At 44.0% G+C, this 27159-nt stretch overlaps 1 pseudogene; it reads left to right on the top strand.

Moving 5' to 3' along the window:
• LOC142786875 (monocarboxylate transporter 10-like) lies at positions 1 to 26359 on the top strand (annotated as a pseudogene).
• Positions 26360 to 27159: the final 800 nt, after the last annotated feature.

Below are 27159 nucleotides of genomic sequence, written 5' to 3'. Positions count from 1 at the left end.
ATGTATGCTGGACCCCGGGCCACTGCAAATGCAGTTAGACCCGAAACCACTGCGAAGGTGCCTGCTGGGCAGGCACCATCTGCCACCTCGCAGGAGGTGATGAACACAACTCCCACTCCTCCGGCTTCTAGGGCGCCGCAGGGTAGGCGCCACTCTTCGGAGAACGCCAAAAAACCCCCTAAAGTTCAGGGCCTCCAAGAGAGCCTGTAACCTAAGGCAACACTTTTGTACACACAGCACCACACAATAAAATGACACAAATGCTACAGTGGAACGTCAGAGGACTGCTGAGAAACCTCGACAATTTCCAGTTGAAAATCCCACCAGTGTGTCTCTGCTGTGTACTAGTGTGATCTGGTGGATACATGAGAACACACTGATGTGTTGTCATTTACACGCCACTCTTGGTGTGCTGTTTTCTGGTGGGAACACTGAAACACTCTCGTGTGTTCTGGTGGGATGTGTTCTGGTGGAAAGACCACATTGGTGTGGTGTGTTCTGGTTGGATGTGTTCTGGTGGACTCGAGATATGTGTTTTTTTCTTGGGCCTTGTACTAATGGTTTTCTTCAACCAAGCGCACTCGAACTCAAACTTTTTAATGTTTTCCTCAACCTGACTCACTTGTAATAAAACTCAGCAAAACATTACGCAACCGGTCGCTTTCAGACTTGTGGATCAATCATTTTCAGTGAGTTAACTCATGAGTCGGTTAACTTATTATTAGCTTTCCGAACAATGGTGTCAATGCACTTTATTTTGCTTTGCATTTAGGGTTAACATTAAAAATTACCAATCTAATCAGCAAACAAGTATAAAAAATTTAGTTTCATTTCGAAATTTTTCTTGCCTTGGCGAGTACGCTAGGCCTTTGCCAAACAAAATACTAAAGTCATCTTGGCTCACGCAGCTTATTGAAGCTTCGCCGCATCATGGAAAGTATGATGTCATGCTTCTTGCAGTGCTATTTCTTTGTATGGCAGCATACATGCATGGTTTCTAAAGCTTTGTTAAATTGCCAGCATCCGGAAGACAACCCCCGTTACAGAGCTTATTACATAGAGATAGAACAGATCACTTTATTTGCAAAATCTGCGTATGTGTGCAACCAAAATGACTCTTGGAGCACCTTCACATTATTCACCTTTCACTGTTTAAATGCAACATGTACTAATAACACACAGCAATCTACTCAGTGCTTGTTATTATCCCCGTGTGACTTAGATATATACCACGCTGTTTATGTGTCACTATAATACCACCACCTAAATGTCAAAACGAAACAATTATTTTAGGAAGCGGTATTAAGAAATATATTAACTGCACTACAAATGTAATTTTTTGGCACCTCAACTTTTTTCGTAGCAACAATACAAAAACTGTTGAAATTCATAGTACTCTTTTAATGATAATAGTTACCACAAATGGTGCCCTCCTTAGTTCATTTTGACCTTGTAGCTTTTGATATCAGTGGTCAGTCTGTGAACTTCCGGTGCAGTCGCAGTGCATGTTCACTGCTATTCACCTCAACGCGCTCCAGGCCCCTAAGGTAGATGATTTAAGCTCATTTTTTAGTGAATTCAACTTTCTTTTCGATGTGATTATGCTGACTGAAACATGATATCATGAAGAAAGTGAAATGCCTAATCTCATTAACTCTAATCACTACTGCAGCAATCGAAGTACGCCGAGGGGGCGGAGTGGCAATTCGCGTAAGGGGGCCGAGGGGGCGGAGTGGCAATTCGTGACATAATTCCGGGATTTACGTGTAATACACCTGATTATGAAGTGACTTGTATAAAGAATAAGAACAATGTGTACGTGGCGTCTTACCGCCCACCGTCTCGTCACCTCAGCACATTTTTGGAATTTCTTGAGGAAATCTTAGAATATTCTTAGTTTAATCAGTACGACATTTTTAATAAGCGGTGATCTTAACTTAAACCTCATGAAAGATAAAGTGACTTCCCGGGAGTTCATTAACACATTGTCCGCTTGGGGTTATAATAGTGTCATTACTACACCAAAACTTGTGACAATGACTTGCACGTCAGTCCCAGACTTGTTCATTGTTAGCATACATACTGCTGTACGCGCAGCTGGCACGATATCCGCAGGGGTGAGTGACCATTGTCCTTTTTTCATTGCATTTACCAGAACTGCTGCACAGGAAATGACTTGCAATGGCAATATTAAGTGCAGATGTATGTCCAACCAAAAATAATAATTCATTCCCTAGGCTGATTCTGAGAGAACATTGGTCTCCTGTTTATGTTCAGATGGAGCCAAATGAGAGTTCTCGTGAGTTCGTGTCTATATTCAGGAACCATTAAAATACATGTTTTCCTTACATAAACGCTAAGCTTAACAAAAAATAAGAAAACCTTGGGTAGGGCGAGGACACCTCAAAATGATCAAGAAAGAAACTAACTGCATCAATAAAGAAGGCAAATACCTCTTACTATGACCACGTGTTTTCTTATATCTGTCAACGGCGGCCTAACCAGGTTTGGAAAGCGATCAATAAGGCCTAAATCGCAATGCTGTTCAGACTACTTTAACGGAAATAACTGTAAACGGGTATAACCTAACCGGTGTACCTTTAGTCAAGCATTTCAGTGAGCACTTTGCGATTGCAGTACAACCACTGGGAAGTACTGCCCATACTCACATTTCTTACCACAATTGTGACACAATGTTTTTTGCACCCACAGATGAAGCAGAAATAGTGCGCGCACTCTTATCTTTAAAAACAGCAAAGCTATTGATGTTGACAGATTTCAGGTCGAAGCAATTAAGCACGTAATTGACCTCCTTGCTCCTTGTTTAGCCTACGTGTTTAATCTAGTTCTCCAGTCTGGAAACTTCCCGAATCTCATGAAAATTACAAAAGTATCCGTCATCTATAAAAATGGAGATGTTAATGATGCCAATAATTACCGACCATTTTCAATTATTCCTGTATTTTTGAAGGCATTAGAGAAAATAATTATCTGCCGCCTGAGTAGTTTTCCTAACAAGCACAACATACTTTTAAAAAATCAGCATGGTTTTCAGCCTAGCAAATCCACACAGACTGCGTTGTTAACCCAAAAAAGAATCGATAATCAAAAACGTCGAAAAAAAAAAAGCTTACGCTGGGTGTCTTCATTGACTATAGCAAGGCATTCAATACCCTTGATCATCACACTTTACTGTGCAAGTTAGACGCCTGTGGGGTACGCGGTGTACCGAATTCTCTTTTTGTTCATATTTTTCCTAGAAAAAAACGGTGTGTTTCAATTGCTAACTGTTTTTCTTTCTATGAAATCATTTCTTGCGGTGTGCCTCAAGGAAGCTTCCTAGGGCCAATGCTCTTAAATATATACATAAATACTATTGTCGACATAAACACCGATGCGGAATTTCTACTGTACGCGGCTGACACCAGTCTTTTTGTTTCGAGAAAAAATTCACTTGATATTACTGTCGAAGTCCAAAGTGTATTATCAGATGTACTGCGCTGGTCTACTACTAATGACCTGAGAATAAATAGAAAAAACGAAAGCTGTCTTTTTCAGATTCAGGGGCACAGAAACTAACCTTTACCAATTGTTAACACTTGAGGGAAAACCCGTAGAAGAAGTGGGGAAACACGAAGTTCCATGTGTAACTTCTTCCGCTCCTATGACATGGTCATGTCAGGTGAAATCATTGATTAAATCATTATCACGTGCTGCTGGAATATTTTCACGAGGTCCGCACTTTCTTCTGGAAACAGCTGGAGTGCAAATCTACCATATTTCCATCACCTCATAGACCGCCTCAGAACCTACATCAGACCTCAGGGACAACACAGGCAATCCAAACCCCGCAGGTCAACCTCCATGAGACCTTGGGGACGACAAAGACAAATGAGAGGGCACCTGTTCCCCTTGAGAAACCCCCATCAGCCTCCGAGTGTTCACAGGGGAGCAGTGAATGTGACACCGGCGTCCTCAGCCTCTCCGATGCTCATGGAATCCCTCCTACTGAAGCGGAGCCCAATAGAACGCCTCAGAGGGGAGAAACACCCCGAGGCGTGACAAATGTGGCGTGACAAATGGAAACACCCCCACGCGTGACAAATGTGGCGAGGTCTGAATAACCTCCTTCCTTTCTTCATTCTCAAAAATGGCTGCCGACAGTATCATATACTGGAATTGCCGAGGTCTACTGAAGAACCTGGATGACATTTAAGAAATATTTGCGCAGCTCCAACCTAACATGCTTTGCCTGTAGGAGACCCACCTGAACTCAACACACACCAACTTTCTAAAAAGATATGTGGTATACCGAAAGGACAGGCATGACACTGCCCCTTCATCCGGTGGTCTTGCTATTATGGTGCAGAAAGCGCTCCAAACTCAAATCCTCCCTCTGGTTACCGACTTGGAGACAGTGGCAATACGAACCCTTATCTTTGTACGAGTGACAACTGTCTGCTCATTATATATCTCTCTAGACAACCACCTGTCCAGTAAAGACTGAATTTCTCGTCCACTAGCTCCCGCCTCCATTCCTCCTGGTTGAAGATTTTAATGCGCACAACCCCCTACGGGGATGCAGAAGAACAGATTCTCGAGGCTCCCTAATCGATAACTTCCTCTTGTTTTCCGGCTCCTGTATATTTAACAAAAAAGAGCCAACATTCTTTAACGCAGCACACAACTCATACACAGCCATAGATCCTGCTATCGGCTCTCTTTCACTCATGGCAATCACAGAGTGGGCTGTAATTCATAACCTCTACGGAAGTGATCATTTCCCTGTCTGTCTAAAACGCACACGAAGTACATGTAAGACGACTACAAATATATTCAGCTTTATAGAACGGGATGCTGGCTGGATAAAATTCCGAGAACTTACAGAACTGGCGCGTTCATCTGATAAAAAGCTAGGCAATAATGACTGTGAAGCATTGGTCGTACTACATATCATTGAGGCCGCAGAGCAATCGACCCCACAGACAACTGATAAGACGCAAAACAAACGATGGGCCTGGTGGAACGCAAAGAGCAAAAACGTTCGGGAGCACCAAAACAAAGCTTGGTCGATATTACGCAGGTACGCTACAGCTGACAACTTGATGAACTTCAAGCGTGCAAAAGAGAGTAGTAGGCGTATCCGACGAAAATCAAAGCGGGAGACCTAGCAGTGCTTTCTCTCGTCAGTCAACTCCTACACTCATACGCATAGGGTGCACAACAGGGTAAGAGCACTTCAATGGCACAACACTCATCCGGCTCTCTCGTCAGTACTGCTGATGATACGCTGGAAAACCAGGCAGATCCCATAGACCAACATTTTGAGTACATTTTCAGCCCAGCACATTACACAGACTCCTTTAAACGACACAAGCTTGCTGAGGAACGTAGGCCTATGCGCGATAGAAGGCCATCTCCTGGAGGCTACAACACTTTGTTTACCATAGACGAATTGAAGGCAGTGCTGACATGTGGTAACTCAGCAGCAGGCCCAGACAAGATTACATATGGCATGCTGAAACACTTTCACGAACACACGCTTGATGCCATTCTGTTATTGTTCAACAGCGTAAGGTCCTCTGGGCACCTACCCATGGCCTGGAAAGAGGCAGTCAACAAACCCATCCTCAAACAAGGAAAAGAAGCCACACTTGTTGCTAGTTATAGGCCTATCACCCTGACTAGCTGCTTGTGCAAGGTATTTTAAAAAATGGTAAACCGCCGCCTCATGTATTACCTTGAATATAATGGCCTCCTTGACGGTCGTCAAGCTGGATTCAACTCACAACGTTCGACAACTGACCAACTGGTTGCATTCGAATCCTACTTCAGGGATGCCTTCATTCACAAACAACACTGCCTTTATGTATTTTTCGACTTAGAGAATGCTTATGACACGACATGGCGTTTTGGCATTCTCCGTGACTGGCAATCTTTTGGAGTGTCAGGGAACATGCTGAATACAATTGAAAGCTACCTATCTGAACGTACGTTCGTGGTTCGTGTTGGAAATGCCCTTTCATAGCAGTTTCCGCAGGAAAATGGTGTCCCCCAAGGTGGCGTTCTTAGTTGCACTTTATTCATCGTAAAAATGAGCTCCGTAAACACTATACTGTCTGAAACAAGCTCCGACTCTTTATATCTGATTGACATTCAGATCAGCTTCAAATCCTGCAACCTAGCAATCTGCGAACGTCAGATTCAGTTGGCAGTAAATAGGCTTTCAAGCTGGGCAGACAAAAATGGTTTCAAGTTTAACTGTGACAAGACTGTTTGCCTACTCTTTTCGAAACTACGTCGCATAAGGCCATTCCTCAACATTTCAATGAATGGACACACCAATACCACTAAGAAGGATCATAAATTTTTAGGTGTTGTAATGAATGAAAATCTCAGCTTTGTCCCACACATCGAGCCGCTGCGATTGGAATGCTTGAAAGTCTTGAACTTCCTCAAAATTCTCTCACATCAGTCGTTGGGTACAGATCGTGACCGTGTACTAAACCTTCTCAGTAGTGTAGAGCTCTCACGTATTGATTATGGCTGGGTTGTATACAAATCACCGTGGAGATCCACACTTAAAATGATTGACCCAGTTAATCACTATGGGCTTCGTCTGGCTAGTGTTGCCTTCCGAACCAGCCCAACAGCTAGCCTCTATGTTGAGACAGATCGGTGGTCATTAAAACAACGACGGCTGTTCTCAAGCATCAATTATGCAACCAAGGTGCTTTCCCTTGTCGACGACCCATCTCGCGAGCAATTGCAGGCTACATCAAACACCCACCTGTTTTTGAGGCGACCATCAGCTACGCTAAACCATCCCACAAAAGTGGCCTCGTACTTTGAAAATCTGCATATACCCGTCTCCAATCTTCAACAAGGACACTGTTGCACCATGGGAAATGCAGGCTATCAATTGTGACTTGTCATTCCTAGAGGTAGAAAGCACGGCCTCCCAGTCGCAATCGATAAGCGTTTTATGTACTTGCAGGCAAAATACAGGTGTGCTGAGTAGTACACGGATGCTTCAGAGTCCTCGGCCGTCGCATGTACTGCATATGACTCAGCCTACTCTGAATCTGCCACAATGAATGAACATACTAGCATATTTACTGCTGAGTGCTATTGCATACTGCTGGCTATAAGGCACATCTTAAAGAAGAAAGAACAAGCCTCCATCATATACATAGATTCCCTCAGTGCAGTGACTGCGTTGTCTTTCGCAAATACCCATGAAATGCAGCGACTAATAGCCTTCTAAACTGCCTCATGTCAGCCTACAGATCCAAGCTCAAAATCACGATAGGCTGGGTTCCGGGACACTGCAACATAACTGGCAATGAGGCAGCGTATCGACTTGCGAAGTCCTCTGTATTCTGCCCAACAGTAGACGTAGTCGTCGTACCGTATGAGGAACTGACGCCGCTAACCAGAAACCAAATGCGTAGGCAATGGCAAGAGGAATAGAACGCAGCAATTAAAAACAAATTGCACACAGTAAAGCCAATAATAGGTAGATATGCTCTTGAAAAACGTAACAGATAATAAGAGGTTGCACTGTGCGGACTCAAGATCGGTCATACACATGCAACACACTCGCACCTTTTAAGCAACTCTTCAGCACCGCTTTGTGAAAATTGTGGTGATGTGCTATCTGTCGTTCACGCTTTAATTATGTGCCGGTACCTTGAACCACAAAGACTGCGTCAGTTCCCAAAGCTTTACAAATGCGACATACAGCCTCGCCCTTTACTTTTTTTTGACGATCCTATGTTTCCCACAAAAGTAGTTTTAAAGTTCTTAGCTTATGTTAAATTCCTGCATTTCATTACATATTCTCACTAATCTCAGTCCTCTCTCAGTCCTGAGAGAACCGGTGAGACTTCTCTACCAAATGTTATGCAGCATGCACTCCATGTCCTGACAAGGATCTTTGCCGACGCTGCGTGACTTTGTAAAACCCATAGGTTTAGACCGCTTTTAATTCATCACCTATAGTCATTAAACTTACGATTATTCACTATGCACCGCTCTTTTATTCTTGCCACCCTGAGTAGATCTTTTTTCTCTAAGTGAACCGACGAAAAACCCTGTGTTTAGTGCTCTTTACCCTGAGTTGCCCTTGCGCCACTAAATTCTACCATCATCATCATCAGCATCATCATCACCACCAAGACAGAAGCATTGTATTAAGGGCGAAGAAGGAATAAATCATCGAAATAATGTTTAGGAACACTGCTAGCTGTTCAATGCTAGACTCGGAAATCTTACACTTCGATATAGTGCACTTGTAATAGCACGCAAGTTACAAACTAATAATAATAATTATGATAATAATAATGATAATATCATTAGTAGTAGTAGTAGTAATAGACTTTTATTCAGCCAAATTTACAGGCCGAGCATTTCGACCGCCTGTGCGATCAGTCGTCGCTGTTCTTCTTCCCCTTCGGCGCCGATCCAGTCGAGCCAGGAGGTGATGGAAAGGGATGGGGGAGGGTAATAGCTGGATTGCTGAGCAGTTGGGCAGTAAAACAGGCAGTGTGACAGGTCAGCGTATGGGGAGGGACAATTAGGACAGCAGGGGTTAGACCTATATTTATAAAGGAAAAGGCGAGAGGGGGTTATCAAGCAGTTCATTTGGATGTGCCGTAGAGTTCGAGCCTCGAGCGCCGTGAGTGATGGATGAGGGGGAGGGTAAAGACGCTTGTCGAGCCGGAGCTGGAGATATACCTCCTTGATATAATATAACCAGAATGAGCATACCGAGCGTAGTACATGAAATATTCTGGCAAGCAAGCTTTGAAAAATTTATCACTTCTGTTATTTTGCACTGTCTGATATTATTTTGCAATTCTGTTATTTTGCAACTCTACTGCAGGAAATGCTTGGTGGTGCTCATATAAAACATGAAGTGATGCACGCTTACTTAACTTATAAACGATGTCTTGAAAAACGTACTTTCAAGCTTTGTCATGATATCTGATACAGGGCATTGTGCCGACAAATAGTTTAACCACGAAAGCATAACTTGCAGGATGTGGCAGTTCATTGCTCGCAACCTGCTGAATGGCTACGAAAAGATATGTTTATTAGAAATGTTGACTGCCATATATTTGTTTCAAATATACCCTTGCAGTCTTCCACAAGCCACTTTTTTTCAACGTTTTTTTTCGCATCTCTGCAAATAACCGCATACATGCTGCCTACTGCTCTGGCCGCGCTTTTCACAGAAACCTTCGTAGCCTTGGCGGGGCCACATGGCTTTAGAGTCAGCTCGCTAGCAACGAGACAGCCTTCGCAAAGGAGGAAAACCGATAAAGGACAACGATAAACCAAAGAAATAACGCCACGGGTGAAAGGCGGGAAAATGGGAGACTGGTGTAAAGGAAAACATATATTCGGCAGGCTCGAGAGAGAGCACATTTTGTTTGGTTCTACCCGGGTTTAAGGCAATCGACGTCGAACACCGACGGCACAGTAGGAACCGCAATGAAGCGAAAAAGAGGAGAGCGCTGACACAGCATTGTGGATGGAGACCTTCCCTATCGCTTCCTTGCACACCTCAGAACCGCTACTGGGCATGGCACAGCGCTTTTGGGTGAGTGTTGAGGGGTTGTAAAAGAGAAAAGGTGGAAGAAAGAACGAAAAAAAAAGGTTGTAGGCGGGAGGTCCCTCCGTCGATAGGCTTGATTCACGTGGACGCAAAAAACTTCCATCATCATCAACATCATCATCATCATCATCATAAGCCTGACTACGTCCACTGCAGGACAAAGGCCTCTCCCATGTTCCGCCAGTTAACTCGGTCCTACGCTTGCTGCTGCCAATTTATACCAGCAAACTTCTTTATCTCATCTGCCCACCTAACCTTCTGTCTCCCCCTAACCCGCTTGCCTTCTCTTGGATTCCAGTTAGTTACCCTTATTACCAGCGGGTATCCTGTCGACGCGCTACATGCCCGGCCCATGTTCATTTCTTTTTCTTGATTTCATCTATGATATCCTTAACCCCCGTTTGTTCCCTAATCCACTCTGCTCTCTTCTTCTCTCTTAAGGTTACACCTACCATTTTTTTTCATTGCTTGCTGCGTCATCCTCAATTTAAGCTGGACCCTCTTTGTGATCCTCCAGGTTTCTGCTCCGTAGCTAAGTACCGGCAAGATACAGCTGTTATATACCTTCCTCTTGAGGAATTGTGGCAATCTACCTGTCATAATTTGAGACTGCTTGCCAAATGTGCTCCACCCCATTTTTATTCTTCTAGTTACTTCAATCTCGTGGTTCGGATCCGCGGTTATTACCTGCCCTAAGTAGACATAGTCTTTGACAACTTGAAGTGCACTATTACCTATCTCGAAGCGCTGCTCTTTTTCGAGGTTGTTGTACATTATTTTTGTTTTCTGCAGATTCATTTTAAGACCCACCTTTCTGCTCTCCTTGTCTAACTGCGTAATCATGAGTTGCAATTAGTCCCCTGAGTTACCCAGCAACGCAATATCATCGGCGAAGCGCAGGTTACTAAGGTACTCTCCATTAACTCTTATCCCTAACTGTTCCCTATCTAGGCTTCTGAAAACCTCCTGTAAGCACGCGGTAAATAGCATTGGGGAGATTGTGTCCCCCTGCCTTACACCCTTCTTGATTGGTATTCCGTTGCTTTCTTTATGAAGCACTATGGTAGCAGTTGATTCCCTGTAGATTTTTTCCAGGATGTTTATATATACTTCATCGACGCTCTCATTCCGCAGTGTCTGCATGACGGCTGATATTTCTACTGAATGAAACGCCTTCTCGTAATTTATGAAGGCTATGTATAATGGTTGGTTATATTCTGAGCCTGTCTCTATTTCCTGAGTGATAGTATGAATGTGGTTGATTGTTGAGTAGCCTCTTCAAAATCCTGCTTCTTCCTTTGGAAAGCAGCGATGGCATAGTAGTTAGAGCATCCGCCTGGTTCGTGGTTCAAACCCCGGTGCCGCGCAGTTCCCAACCGGATAAAAAAAATCCACGTGGTGGTGGAACTGTATTACGAGGCCTGGTGTACGGCCTCCTCGGTAACCACCGCCGGGAACGCACTCCCTCACCAGAGAAGGATTGGCCACTTGGTGCAGTATCTGGCCACTACCTCCCACATGCATACGTCAAAAACTTTCATAGATGTTGCCAAATTACCATTTTCCCCAAGTACAACCAAAATCAGTTATATATAGGGGAATTTCCCTAGTGTTGGCAGCATTGCCTCCAGGTCAACCGATGGAACCCGGACCGCAGCCGCCGCAATTTCGACCGAGGTGAAAATGCTGCCGTACACTTACACTAAGGTACACGTCAGAGAAGCCCAGGTGGTCAAAATTTCTGGAGCCCTTAAGATCACATTTTATACCTTCCGTCAAAGACTCCTGCTTCGCCCAACATTTTCGGCATATTTGGGTTCAACATACGCAGGTCATGGCGTCACAAGTACCGCAAATGGACCGGTGTTGGAGCGTTGCTGGCACATCCTGCGTGGCAGCTTTCTTCACCGTTGTGATGATGACAAACTCAGGATTCATGTACTTGTCTTTCCTGGAGGAATTTGACGTCAACCGAGAGTCAGCGTCCTGGCCCGCCAGCGTCTTGTCGATCGTAGGGCACTTGGCCGGTTCGTAATACTGTTGACACGTTACGCCACACCGTTTCAGTTGACTACGTCTCGCGCTAGCTTTAATCGTTACCGTAGGTGTACTAAATAGAAACAAGTTGTGTTTATGTTTTCAGAAGCGGGGACATGTTGGTTTTCAAGAATATGGCACTACCAGGTCGCTTGCTAAAGGCGAAAAAAAATATGATGCAAGATGATCTGTACCTCACGTTATTGTCCTTCTCTAATATTATTTTCAAAACCAAATTGAGAAGAAAATTTCAATAACATATGCCCGTTCGCCAGGGAAAGGTAAATAATGAAGCGAAAATAGCGGTCCTGGTTTAACAAGGCACTGTCACTTTCACATAAATAGAGGAAGTAGGAAAGCGAAAGGCAGGCAAAAGCCGAACAGCAAGGACAACCTCGTGAATTTGAGTGCCCACAACCCCGACTGCAGTCTAGCTATCTGCATACATATAAACTATCAAGTAAAGGCAATTTCTAAGCCTCTAAATTCTGCAATACATACACTTGGTTTCCTATGTTAGGCTTTGCGTGCAGGGTGATGAGCTTCCGCCGAAGCCATCACAAAGCTGGCTCATAATTTCTGTGCTTCTAGATTAAAATATTATTACTTAATAGACGCATCGCAAGTAAAACTTGTCTAACTCCAATAAACTTATCAATGTCTAATATTTCATTAAATATAATAATTAACAGTGTGGAAGTAATGTAGATTACATTTCAAGCTTGAAAATTCCAGAAAACAAAAGAACTTTCAATAGACTGACACTCCACCTTCTCGTAACAGTTGTCAGTCAGAGCTAGACATCTTAATAAAACAAGCTCAGATAGACACATAAGCATGTTTTAAGCACATGACATACTGTTTTCTTTGTGTATACGCTGCAGGCATTCTTGTGTCACTAGGTCAAGGGCACGTGTCCGTCTTCCAGATGGGGATAGTCGGCAGCGTCTTCCTCTGGGCAGGACTACTAGGTGCCACGTTTGCACCAAACATGACGTGGATGACGCAGACTGTCGGCCTGATTCACGGTGAGAAATTGAAGGTGTTCGTTCATCCATACTTAATATCAGTATAACCACTTTGTTGATCTCTGAGAATGAATAAAATATGTATGCAGCTAGAACACAATTACACGATCTAAATATGTCATGAGGTCCTGTCATTGTTCGAAAGTTCTTCCGTGTTGCACCCACCTCAGGATTTGGTGGAGTGTACAAATACGATTATATTACGGTTTTACTTTTTTTTGCAAAGCAAAAGTAGATCTCGTCGCTGACAGCTTCTTTGAAAAACAGCTGGACGGAGTGACTGTTCACCCAACCAGCGAAGAAAAACAACTACACGCTTGTAGACAAATCACGATCCCGTTATTCCCAACTGACACGTCATGTTTCCTTGCATGGCCGTTCACGCAGTTGGCACGTTCACCTACGCACATTTGCCAGCGCGCCCCAAAACGCTCATGTGCACACCCCAAGCCCAAGACATTAAGGTGTTGGCCAACAGCAGTGAAAGCATAGCCCGCCAGTTAATGAATGATATATATATATAAATATATATATATATATATATATATATATATATCGAATGTCGCTGGAGCATTGCACAAACCAAATGGCATAACGTTAAACTCAAAGAGACCATCTGGTGTTACGAAGGCCATCTTCTTTTTATCTGAGGGATGCATAGGAATTTGCCAATACCCAGAACGCAAGTCAACAGAAGAAAAATAGGAGGCAGAATGCAGGCAGTCCACGGCGTCATCTATACGTGGCAAAGGGTAGACGTCTTTTCTGTGATGGCATTTAGGCGACGATAGTCTACGCAGAATATCCTTGAATTATCCTTTTTCCTGACTAGAATGACAGGATTTGCCCATGGACGACACGATTCTTGTATGACGCCCTTCTTTAGCATGTCTTCAACTTGCTCAGCGATGACTCTCCTTTCAGAAGGCGATATACGATAGGGCTTCTGGCGTATTGGTGGTGCTTGGTCTGTATAGATGCGGTGTTGCGTACGTGAAGACGTTGGCGTAATGGTGGACGTCTCGTCTTGGGAATAACGCGTTCAATCCTCTCGAACGCGCTATTCGAAGGTCGTAGGTTCAATTCCTGCTCACGGCTGGTTATTTTTCACCCACTTTTCTTTCTTCTTATTTGCACTCTATTGGTTCTAATAACTTCTCCTGTACATTCCTTGGCATTACTGTCTGGTAGATCTCATTACTATTGTGTCAAAACACGGAAAAACGAGCCCTTAGATACACACTTCTTTCCCTTATTATATATATATATATATATATATATATATATATATATATATATATATATATATATATATATATATATATATATATATATATATATATATATATATATATATATATATATATATATATATATATACAGCTGTTAGGGAAGAAACGCGAACTAGGTGACAGGGTGGATGTGCTTTGTAGACGCGCACAGAGAAGGCAAGGGACACCAACAGTGCAACTTTGAAGTTGTTTAGTGGGAAAATAAAGGAGCATCGCAAATACAAGCTCCTTATATATGGCCTCAATATGCCTGTAGTTATCACCTCCGTACAGGGCATGTGCATGCTAAGTTAGTGGCACTCAGAAAATGTACTTTTTTTTAGACAACATCAGTGAAGCTGTACGAACACGTGAGTGCGCACCCTTCTAAATAATTTTTGCCCCTAATATGAGCCTCGAAGAATGAATATTCGTGCGCTGATCAAAATTTGCTGCACGCGAGTACTTTGCGAGATGCCTGCTGCAACTTGTTCTTGAAATTATCAATGTGCTGCTTTAGCGCACAGCTTTCCAATGCACAGTTATAAGATGTGTTATGTGGGTTCTGTCTCTTGTCTGTCCGTGTTTTAAAAGTATATCCACATCATCGATATGAAGTACGAAGTGGTTCAACTAAGTTCACTGTCGACCAAACACACTTCCTTTTTTTCTATTCTGTGCTGGTGGACAGAACATTAGAAAATCCTTAAAGTTGAAGGCTGAATATTTTTAAACGCAAGGAGCACTAAGAATAGAGAGATTTAGTAAGAAAGCTCTGTTTTGTTTATTGCTAGAAACTTCCTCCTTTAGGAATGTGACATGAATGTTAGACGTTTTTTTTTCGAATGCATGTATGTACTAGTGTTAAATTTCTGAAGTATAAACGTTGTGAATTATGGGTGCCAAGAGTACTTGTGCATATTTCTTCTTTATGTTCCATGATCAGTTTCTTTTTCAGCAATTCTGTGATCACATATTGCATAAGAAGCAAACTATCTCAGTTCCAATTTCAGTAACGCTGGACCGTAAACTACGGAAAGAAGGGAAATTGCTCCGTGTGTGAATAACACACAGAACAAACGAGGTAGACTAATTGACATGCAATTTTTCTTGATTGTACGGTACAATATGTACTGCTAGGCTACTCGGTGAGCCACGATTTTTCATTGCAGCAATGAGAAGGGTACAAAACACGCACATATCAAAATTATCACACAGGCGCTGTATTCACACTGTACTGCATGAGGTGTAGGACACCGCTTGGTTTGCATCTTTTCTGTGTGCATGTTTTCTAATCCTGTGTTGGTTGCTGTATTCAAAAGTAAGTGGTATAGAAGTTATGAAATGGCGAGGTAATTACTGTCTCTTCCAAAGACTTCTGAGTAGTTACTGTAGTGCACTTAATAAAAAGTTGAACCCCTGCATGACGCAGTGTTACTTTGGCAAGCAAGCAGCAGCAGTAATAAATGATATCTCCTAATATAACGCTGTCACATTTGCGTATTCACCATAGAAGATGTAAATTTTGTGTATGATGTCAAGTAACAAGCTACAGAATGCAACCAGAAATCTGAAACATTTTTGCGAAAGAAAGGAATGCATTGTTTATTAGAATTTCAGCGAATGCACCAAAAGGTAAGCATTGGGCAGTTAACTTCGTGGTTGAAGATAATTAATTAAAGAAAGCAAAATTACAACTGAAATTTTTTGAACTACCATAGTTTTGGATCCTCAACAGGTTTTGTTTTAGGAGCAATAAATAGATGTGGTACATTTTTTCCACTTTACGCAGGCACTGGCGTTGGTGTGGTGTGCCTAACGCTGATCGTCTTGGTGATGATGTACTTCGACAAGTACCGAGGCATAGCCAGCGGCATGAAGTTCGCTGGATATTCACGGTCCTCCCTGCTGTATCCTGTTATACTCACGTCTCTCAAAGATGCTTACGGCTTTAGAGGAGCTCTGCTCATCTGCGCTGCCCTTACCATGAACGTCACAGCGTTGTCACTACTCCTGAAAGAGCCGCCATGGTGGACATGTAAGCGAAAGAGATGGCATTCTAGTACAACACCTGTCACTGAAAAGAGACCAAGTTCAAACAGCTTAGCAGTAAAGTGAAAGCCACGTGAATTTGACCAATTATCCCTGCAGAACCTTCATGATAGCATGACATTGCCTTCGATTCCTGTGTCAATGCAAGTAAACAAGCTGGAAGACCTTCACAGCAGTAGGATGGATATCGCTACTGCGCGTGCTAGCGCATCTAACAACGAAAGACTAGCTGTTTTGGTCGCAACTGCACTACAGTCTGAGACGGAAGAATCACGAACAACAGTCTCTCTACAAACATCGAACTCTGTGCTAAGAAACGAAAGCACAGCACATCTATTTCCAAAATACCCAAACACGTGTGCGGAGAAGACGGCTGATTATAACGCCGTTGAGCTGCACACAGCTCGTCTGAAGGAAAAATGTCATTTAGAATCCTCAACGAGTTTTACCATGTTGCAGAAGATGATGCAACTTTTAGCAAAGCCAAGGTTCTACGCAGTTGTGCTCGCTGTTGTTGCGATAGACTACACTGTGGCCATATTTCCCGCAACAATCGTAGATTACGCTCTTGACAAGGGGTCAGCTCGCCGTCATGCAGACCTTTCAGTTTCTTACTGCGCTCCTGCAGAAATAATGGACGCATAGCACTTCCTTTCGTCGCCGACAGCGGACTGGTGAGCCGGACGACGCTGGTGGCGGCGAACTTCTTCTTACTTGGTGGGACGTTCCTTGTAGCACCAGTCACGTGTTCATTCCTATCATACATCCTAGTGTGCGCTTGCTCCACGATGCTGTTGGGATGCCTCATGAGTCTGAAGCCCGTCGTAATTGCCGACTACTTCGGCATTGATGCCGTCGCAGGAGCATGGGGTTCTGCCGGTGTAATACTGCTGCCTCTACTGTTGTGCAGCCCCGCCATAACAGGTGAGCACTAATCTCGAGGAGAATTTAATAAAATCGAAACTGCACGAATTGGGAGTAATATTCAGCAGAGAAATTGCTGTCACAGTTATAGTAATAAAGATAATGTTTGGTATGAGGATAGAAATACAGACGCACTCGATGTACAAGAATGATTTCAGCACTATGCGGTGCATGTGGTGAACACATACACCAATTATATTCGTTTTTTTTCTCTCTCACGTACACACACGCACACACGCACACCCGAACACTACTGGTATTAGTAGGCACCCTGGGAAAAAATTAAGAAACCTGCTTTGTGGACCTATTGACTGAATATATGCAAGAAGCATGTTTACTATATTTCTGTGCTCTCGCCCTATCGTACATTCCCGCTCCTATGCTTATCAAGCTTCGAAACCGTATTCAAGGTGCGTCATTGACTATCCTTACCAGAGCAATACTGGGCCCTTTATAAAGCCCCGTGTTTTCTGACAACAGTGTCAACGGTGTTAGATGACGCATAAATTGAGGACCGAAAGCTAAAAGTGAATTGTGATGGAGTTTGACCAAACTTGAGCATGACAGGGGCAGTGCGAGTAAAAAAAAGTTTCCGAGACATATTAAAAGTTGTTTTGGCTGACCAACTTCGCTTTAGTATTGAATTTCTTAGGAACAATTCATCATGGTGGCTTCAGAAAGAAGAAAATCCGACACTTATTAGTGTGTGGTGACTGCAAAGCTCCACACATTACATGGAATGCAGGCTATTCAAAGCAATAGCAAATTTCTGAAAGAATTCCACGTGACTTCTTCAAGAAAGCGGGGTGCCACCTCAAATCTGCCCCCTCCCTCGCAACACCCTTCGTCTTTCTTTCCGGCGGGGTTGCCACGACTTCCTTAGAAGTAAGTTACAATACTTCGTATTTGTCATTTTGTATATTTATGATGAGCCGACAGTGATAGGGAGGCAGTGGCGTTGCCAAATTTTTGTGGCGATCACTGCATGTGTGCTTGTGCGCCATGATATCTTACAGCTCACGCCGCTCATCTGTCGTGCCTTGTTGCTAAAGCAGTCGAAATATTCTGCCTCAGACTTGATCTAAAGCTTGTAACGTTTGTCGCAGTGGACACTATAGTAGCTGCTGTCTATTTAAACATACACCTACGAAATCTCGAAGGTTCCTCAGTTTCCGCAGGGGTGTCTGCATAAGCAGGCAATTTGTGTGTAGCGACATCACGGGCCCGAGCTAATGGAGGGGTTTCGACTCCCCCCCCCCCCCACGCCTATCCATGCGTGGCTAAGCCGTGTCCGGGGAAAAGATGATTCTGGGGTGGAGTTGACGCTTGCTGCTTAGACCTTAAAGGGTCCCGGTCTAGGCAACACACCCCTTTGGCCCCAACTTCACGTAGATGCCACTCCTGGGCATACCTACTCAGTGGAAATCGGCAGTCGCCTTTTCCCATATCTCTATCACTACATCTTCGTCCTTAACTCTCACTTTTTATCTGTCCTGTCATCTTCTCTTTTGTTTACTTCCGAATTTGCTGGCAGCGAGGGTTAACCCTGTGTATTTATTCAACTTTGGGTAGTTAAATTTGGTTATAGTGGCGTTGTGTGGCTGGCGTCTCCAAGTGTTAACTATTCAACCTTGTACCGTCCCCTTGTTGGGCTCCGTGATGGGTGGCCACCATCACCGCCGAGCTGTTCACAATCTGTATGGCCAACTTTTCCCCGTCTCCCTGATCGCCGCCCGAAAAGGTGGCGCACCAAAGAACCATTCCTTTTTCGAAACGAAAAGCAGTCTTTCCCCAAGTTTCATGTCGTTCATAGCCAGGAAGGGAACAAAGCAGTTCCAGCCATCTCACCTTTTTTTTTTTGTTTAGAAAACACTCACCGACGCAATCAGCCCCGGATATTGGGTATGCAAGTTGGGAAGCGGCGAAATTTTTCGGATGTTCGAGACAAGCTCCAATACGACAACTTACCTAAACTGGTAGCGTTTCGGGATGTCCCAGTTTCAGTGGGCCCACACAGGTCAATGAATACAGTGCAAGGTAGAGTCTCTGATGACGACCTGCTTGGACTGTCCGAAAGTGAATTATTGGAAGGCTGGGAAGACCATTATGTAATCGAGGTCTAAATAATAATTACATGACGAGACAAAAACGAAACACAAAACAAATTATCATCACCATTGGTACCAGTGACTTACCTGATTCAATGGAAGCTGGCTGCTGCAAGCTCCTTGTCAGGCCCTATGTGCTAAACCCTCGTGGATGTTTCAAGTGTCAGTACCTTGGACAAAGGTAACAAATCTGCAGAGGGCGCAATACTTGCACAAAATGTGCATCTAACGAGCCCGCATCAGATACGTTTACCTTAACAACAACATGCTGTGTGAACTCTAAAGCAGACCATGTTGCCTACTCGAGGTCGTGCCCCATCTGCAAGAAAGAAAAAGAAACCCTTCAAATTAAAGTGAAGTTTTATCTGTACTCTCAAGAAGCATGTAAACGGTTATCCAGTCATCAGTTTAGTCCCTCCTTCGCCGATGTGACACGCCGGGGTGCCGCGCCACATCTTTCCGTGCCTGCAAAGTTACACAGATTGAGACTGCGGGCGCGCCACAAGCGCCCCCGGCTGGAGCAGCCAGTACTGCTCCACCACCTGACAAACAGGGCGAGCAGACTACCCAGTCTGCCGGAACCCGGGCCAGTGGAAGCACAGTGAGGCCCGAAAGCACCATGAATGTGTCTGTCGAGCAGGCACCATCTGCCACATCACAAGAGGCCGTGTACATAAGTCCCACTCCTCCCGTGCCCGAGATGCCGAAGGAAAGGCGCAGCTCTTTGGAGCGCACTAATAATAAAGGCTGCGCATTAGAGCGCCCCTTAAGGACCCTGTAACCTAGGGAAACACTTTTGTACAGACAGCACCGCACACAATAAAAATGACACAAATACACTAGTTGATTGACAGAGGACTGCTGAAAACCTTCGACGATATTCTAGAACTTTCACAAACATACACCAAAAGTGCTGTGTGTACAAGAGACACACTTGAAACCGAAACACAGAAACTTTTTACGCTATTACGTTATGTTTCAAAAAGATCGCAATGATGCAGTGGCGTTCTCCAGTGGTGTTGCCATTGTTGTGGATTCACCACTTCAGACATCTCTTGAGGCAATAGCCGTCCGAGCCATTATCTTGAACAGGTCACAATTTGCTGTCGTTGTATTCTTCCTCAGTACCAACTTAGTAAATAAACATTCCTGGCGTTAATTGATGAACTTCCAGAACTGTGTCTCCTTCTTGGAGATTTTAACGCACATAGCAGTCTGAGGGGTGACTAGCACTTTCGTCTGATTGAACAGTTTCTCTTCTCCTCAGGCGCGTGTCTCCTTAATATAAAAAAGCAACATAATATAGCCTCGCTAACAATACCTATTAATCAATTGACCTGAGCATTGTATCTCCGTTTTTTTCCTCTACTTCACTGGAAAGTCATTATTAATCCTTCTCGAAGAGAGCACATACTTTACTTCTGAGCTCAGCAGTACCGAATGAGTGTCCTCCCCAAGATCCCAAATGGCTGATATAAAAATCTAATGGGGATGAGTTTTAAAGGGTGCTAGCTTATGCGGTTTTAGCGTAGATGCAGCTGTACAATACTTTACTGCTTTTCTTGTTGAAGCTACAGCTAAACTAATTCCGCAAACATCTGGACTAGGTGGAAAACGACGAGTCCCCTGGTGAAACAGTGAATACCGCAATGCTCACAAACAAAAAACAAAGCATGAAGTTTGCTTCGAGGCTCACGTACAGTCTAAAACCTGGTATATTTTAAAGACATCAAATCTCAATGCAGAAGAATGCCTTGAAATGTTAGGAGGGAGAGTTGTCAGAGGTTTTTGTCTCGAATCAACTCGTATACATATGAAGCAAGAGTCCGGAGCATGGTCACTAGGGTAGTAGGACGAGAACCAGATCCTATTCCTCTAATAAGCACATAAGACAATGGTTTGGAAAATCAAGTGAACTCACTCGGTGCACACTTCTAACAGGCCTCCAGCTCAACTCATTCGAGTCCAGCGTTCCAACGATACAAAGCAAGAATAAAAAACAAAACATAGAACGCAAATCCGCGAAAAAATAAAGCACACAATGAACCTTTCGTTTCAACTTAGTTACAAGCATCGCTAAACTGCTGTAACAGAACCGCCAAAGGCTCCCATTGTAGATAATACGAAATGCTCAAGCGTCTGCTTACCGAAACCCAAAAAAGCTCTTCCTTATTGTATAATGCCGTTTGCTTTTCCGGTGAGATCCCTTCCACCTGGAAACAAGCAATCATTATTCTGATTCCTAAACAGCACCAGGTCCCACCTTCAGCATCTAGCTATGGGCTCATATCATTGACGAGTTGCCTTTGCAAGGTTTTCTAGAAAATGGTGAACAGATCACTGATGCATTTCCTTGAAACAAATAGTCTGCCTGACCCATGCCAGTGCACGTTTCGAGAGGCTAATGTACTGCTGACCACCTTGTCTGTATCGAGGCATAAATTAATGATGCTTTCATTCATAAACAATTCTTTCTGTCAGTGTTCATTGATACAGAGCAGTCATATGACACTACGTGGCTTATTGGCATATTTCGAGACCTGTCACGCCTAGGTGTGCGGCACAGAATGTTGGCAATAATCAAAACCTACCTGTCTCATTGGACATTCCATGTTCGAGTGGGCACTGTGTTGTCTTGTTTCAAGAAACAGGAGTGCCGCTAGGAGGGGTAATAATTTGTACACCATTAGAGTCAAAATGAACTCCTTGCACTTCGTTATCCCACAAATTATGTTTTACTGTACATATGTTGGCGACGTGCAGGTCAGTTTTAAGTCCTGTAACCTCTCAGTTTGTGAACGTCAGGTTCAATTGGGTTTGAACAAGGTCTCTGCGTAGGCAGAAAGGAATTGTTTTAGACTGAACGCGCAAAAGAGTACCTCTATCTTGTTCTGCCGAAAGAGGGGCGTTCAACCCAATTCAAAGATTGACCTGCATGGTCAACATCTGTCTGTGATGCTTGAGCATAAGTTTTTGGCTAATATTGGATGTAAAACTTACCATATATTAAGTGTTTAAAGAACAGGTACATGAAAACCATGAATGTTTTGAAAGAGTTGTCCCGAACTAGACTGAGTAGTGACATGAAATGTCTAATGAATGTATACAAAAGCCTCGTACGGTCTAGATTACAATGCTATAATCTATCAGTCTGCGACACCATCAGCCATAAAGACTCTCGACCTTGTCGACCATCTAGGCATTCGTCTCTCTACGGTTGCTTTTCAAACTAGCCCTAAAGAGAGTCTGTACGTAGAATACAATGAATGGTCGCTCCATGTGCAGCGATGTTACTTGTCTCTTACATATATATAGTCTCAAGGCTACCGCTGACGAGGAACATCCCGCGCACTCCACAATTAATGCTCTGTGCAATTGTACATTGTTCAATAACCGTCCTTCGCTGAGACAGCCCTACTCATTTTTTGTAAGGAGGCTCGCTGAAGAAACAGCTGTGCCACTTTTATAACAACGTTTCATGGCTCCAGCAGTATATCTGCCACCAAGGAAGTGGAAAGTTGTAGACTGCGATCTACCGTTCGTGCAAGTCGCTAAAGACGCACCCACCGCACATATCCACACGCACTTCCTCGAGCTCCAACACGAGTACACTTGCCCAAAATTTTAGACGCGGAGCATCTTATACTCGCGCCTTGTAGTGCGCCGTCCGCACCGCTTCTCGAACATTCGACAGCTAACGCGCGCGCATGCGCCGTCGCGCCGTCGCCCACTCTTCCACCATCTGTGCATCCCTTCTTCCTCTACACACCGCGCGCGCTTCACTCCTCCACCATCTGTGCACCCTTCCTCCTCTACACACCGCGTTCAACATCTACAATTCTCCTGATTCTCCAGTGGACGCGCATGTGGCGTCGCGCTTCGAAAACATTCAACAGCTGACAGTGCATGCGCCGTCGTGCTGTATATATACTCAAGGTCGGCGCTCGCTCGCTCAGTTGCCGCTCGTCGGTTGGTTTGTACGGCGCGTCAACGTCCAAGGTCGCGGTGAAATGAATTCCAACGAATCCACAAACACAATGATCGACGTCCCTTCGACCAGCGCCGCCCTTTCGCATACGTGTGTACGTGTTCACTCATTTAACACCCCCTCCTACAACCACGTTAACCAATTTAGCCATCGACCCAAGTAAGTCGCAATTTAACACCCCATTTCATAACCACGTTAACCAATTTAGCCATCGACCCAAGTAAGTCGCACTTTAACACCCCGTTAACCAATTATATGGTCCGCATCCTCCTCAGTGTTCCCCCGAGGGAAGCTGCGGGCAATTTTTTCACAGATGCTTCAGTCTCACACTCATGTGTTCTATGCAGCTGTTGGCCCATTTTTCTTCAACTTCGGTATTCTGCATTTCGAAACAAGCGTCTTCACAGCTGATGTTCACGCGGTATCTGTGGCCGTCGAGCATATTAAAAACTGCAGCTACAACGCGGGGTAATATACACAGATTCGCTGAGCGTAGTAAGGGCTCTGAAAACTCTGCGAAAGCATAAAAATCCGGTCCTGTGTCTTCGTACTTCTTGTTACGCACAATATATGCTCTTAAATGACTTGTTGTAGTCTGCTGGGTGCCAGGGCACCGCGAAATCGCTGGAAACGTGTTGGCGGATCAGCTAGCCGCATCTGCTGAAGAAAACGCTGCTGCCAATACAACTGTAGCTGTCCCTGCACTTGGTCTGAAACCTTTTCAATGACGGGAGCTCAGGGCATGCTGGGAGCGCCTATGGGATAGGCAAACAGAAAACAAACTACATGTTATCAAACCGAGAATTGAAAATTGGCCAACAGTATCCAGAGCCCGCTACACACAAGTCACACTTGCAAGACTACAGATAGGACGCACACGCTCAACACATTCATACCTTTTGTCTAGTGGCGATGAACTATTGTGTGAGAGATGTAGAGAGTCACTAACGAATCTTTACATCCTCGTCCACTGCAGTTATTTAGATTATCTCAGTAAAAAGCACTTTTTATTGTCTTACCAACAACAGATACCTCTGCACAATTTTGATCGGTGGAAAACTCCTTTTTCAACATTTTTAACAGATGTACGTACTTTTTGACGTCATATACCCTGGCGCTCCGTAGCACGATGTCTGAAGAGCATTCACTGCCGTGGTGGCTACATCTCCGTCATTGTCTTACCATCACGACGCTTTGCCATTTACTATTACTGCACGTGATTCACGTCAATGTCATCGTTTTAATTCTATTTTTTCACCCATGTTAGCGTGAGAAATTTTAAAGCCCTTTTAGAGCCACCTATCACCATCATTGTTCGCATCGCTTGTCCACTGACCTGGTGCTTTTTGGCTATCAAATGGCTCTTGCGCCATCAAACACCACACATCATCATCAAGGATCATCAGTGGCTTCCGGTAAACGAAAATGTAGTTTTGTGTTTGGTGAACGAAAACCTTCGCTTGGTAGACCAATATGTAATATATTTATATCGCTTAGAAGTAAGGGTGATGTTCATTGCCCATGTTCCTTATCATTTGCGACAAATAGGATGCGCAATAGAGCAAGTGATCTGAAATGTCTGAAAGCTATTCGAAAGAGACAGGTGTACTACAAGGTAATTCGCTTAGAGCTCGTCTATTTCAGTAAGCTGTAAAGTAGTTACAATTTATTAAACTTTATTGTTTTTATAGCAAAACATTGAGGAAGGACTAATGTTTTAATTCCTTTGCGAATTTCTAGTGTAAAACGTTCAGAAAAAGCAAATAATGAATACAAGTTTTTGCAAGCAAAAATTGTGCAAGTAGGAATTACTTGCGACTACAGAACATTAAAACCATTATTGGCAAGTGACATACCAAAATGACTAGTAAATATTTTAATGGTTATAAACCTTTTTAACGACGAACCCTGCAGAATACGTTTAAATGACCGCGCGAAACGTCTAATTCGACGCTACGTAGTCTCAAATTGTAAGAATGTTCAAGAACTGTTGTGGTTTTTGTGATGTTTTATTCACTATATTTTTCGCATTGCAAATCAGCAAACGCGGAGGGCCATGAAATTATTGCCAATCTGTTTTCCGCAGGCGCTATAGTAATCGGATACTTCGTAAGCAAAGTGAAGCACACAGAATTAGTTCAGTTCTAAGTAGGTTTGTATTCGTGTTCGATTCGGTTCCAGAGTTCACTTCTTGCACTCCTTGAGCTCCTAATGATCATAAGCTGGTATAGATTACGTGTGTGTTTCGCCATGGAGTAACTGCACTGCGATTGACTAAAATCCAGTCCTTGTAGCAAAGTTGGTCTGTTAGAGAATGAAATAAGTTATCTATTTTTTTCGAGGAACATTCAGGCCGAGTCGGAGGCAAAATGCCCAGCATCTCACCAATATAAATATGAAGGACCTGAAAAATGCCCCGATTTCCGAAGGAGAACAGCGGTCCACTTGACTATGTGTAGGGCAGTCAAGGTGTCCCTATAACACATTTCGTGTCGTTTGTTGACGCATGCATTTGCCAGCAAACATTACCCATGAAGACTACGAATACCATGTGAGCGCGACATCCCGTGTAAAAGCCCTGAATATTTAGGCGAACATCGAGGACTTGCATAAAGTACCCACGTGGTTTTGAATGGAAAATATGTATATCTGCTGCTCAAGCGATCCCAGTGAAAGATGCAAGCATGAAGCGATGCGAAATAGTTAAACAGGGAATGCACAATGGAGTCACTGTTTCGGCAACGGGACTTGTCGTTTGGAAGCTACTCATTGGCGGCCTCTACATAATTTGGCGCTATTGCCGAATGGATAATTTAATAACCTTTTTATATGCTGTTGACCGGTGTTCCACAGCCAAGAGTACTTCTAGCACTCTCATCAACATTTCTACTGAAAACCAATCGCAAAAGAGGCAAATCAAACTCGGGTTGTTGTAATGTACTGTTGCCGACTAAAGCAGGAAGTGTGCATTGCATAAGAAAGGTAACCCGCGACCTATTCTTGTAGCCAAATGAATAAAAATAATAGGTTGATTATACTCGCGGTAAAGGAAATGAATTGCAATTTTATGTCGTCAGTTTTCTCAACGAGGCGACAGGTATCAGAATAAAGCTCAAAATTATGGCTGCTACGCGTAAATTATTGCGAAAAATAATTATTATGTGTTCACTTTCTTCCTAGGGTATTTTCGTGATACGAAGGGCAGCTACGATGGACTCTACCAGCTGCAAGCAGGAATACATGGCTGCGTTGGTGGTATTTTTGTATTCTTAAGTGTCTTGGACTACAGACGGCGACAAGAGCGGAGTGAACTCGCTCATGCAAGTTGAATTATGCATGGATATTTTTTGTCCCATCATATTGTCACGTAGCCAGGAACGACGCAGAGTTCTTGGGAAAAACTAGTTTTTTATTAGAGCGAACCTGTGCTCTGAAAATGAATGCCAAAGAATGATAAATCCAGGTGGTGAAGGAACGGCCCACCGCGAAACGCTCTCCCTATCAAAATGAGATCGTCCGAGGGAGGAGGAAAACATGCACTTCGCTTGCGGCACAGTATGGGTGCGGCCCACAACAGATAGCACGATCGGGCGCAGCCAGATGTTCGCCACGAAACACAGACGAGAAGGCATAGTTCGCGGCATTGCCCCCCGCGAAAAAAAAGAGCATCGGCCCGATGCTACTAATAAAAAAAAAAGTAGTCAAGAAAAAGTCAGTCATCTGGCGTAGTAAGGCTTAAGCCTAACCACGTGGACAATTTCGGGCCGCGTGCGTCGTCGTGACATGCCATGGTCGCTGTCGGGGACAACCTCGTAGCTGAGTGGGCCTACACGTCGCTGAATTTTATAGGGCCCGAAATACCGACGCAGGAGCTTCTCACTGAGTCCGCGACGTCGAATAGGGGTCCAAACCCACACAAGATCACCTGGGTCATAATCGGCGTCGCGGCGTCGGAGGTTGTAGCGTCCGGCATCCACGAGGTGTTTGTCTGTTATGCGCACTCGAGCAAGCTGGCGGGCTTCTTCCGCGCGTTGTAGGTACCTTTGGACGTCGGTGTTGAGGTCATCATCTTCTACGTGTGGAAGCATGGCGTCGAGCATTGTCGTCGGCTGTCGCCCATAGACAAGCT

This window comes from Rhipicephalus microplus, unplaced genomic scaffold (genome assembly GCF_043290135.1).
Source record: "Rhipicephalus microplus isolate Deutch F79 unplaced genomic scaffold, USDA_Rmic scaffold_35, whole genome shotgun sequence".
NCBI lineage: Eukaryota > Metazoa > Arthropoda > Arachnida > Ixodida > Ixodidae > Rhipicephalus > Rhipicephalus microplus.
Note: the sequence above shows the minus strand (reverse complement) of the source record. Positions and strands in the feature narration are given on the sequence as shown.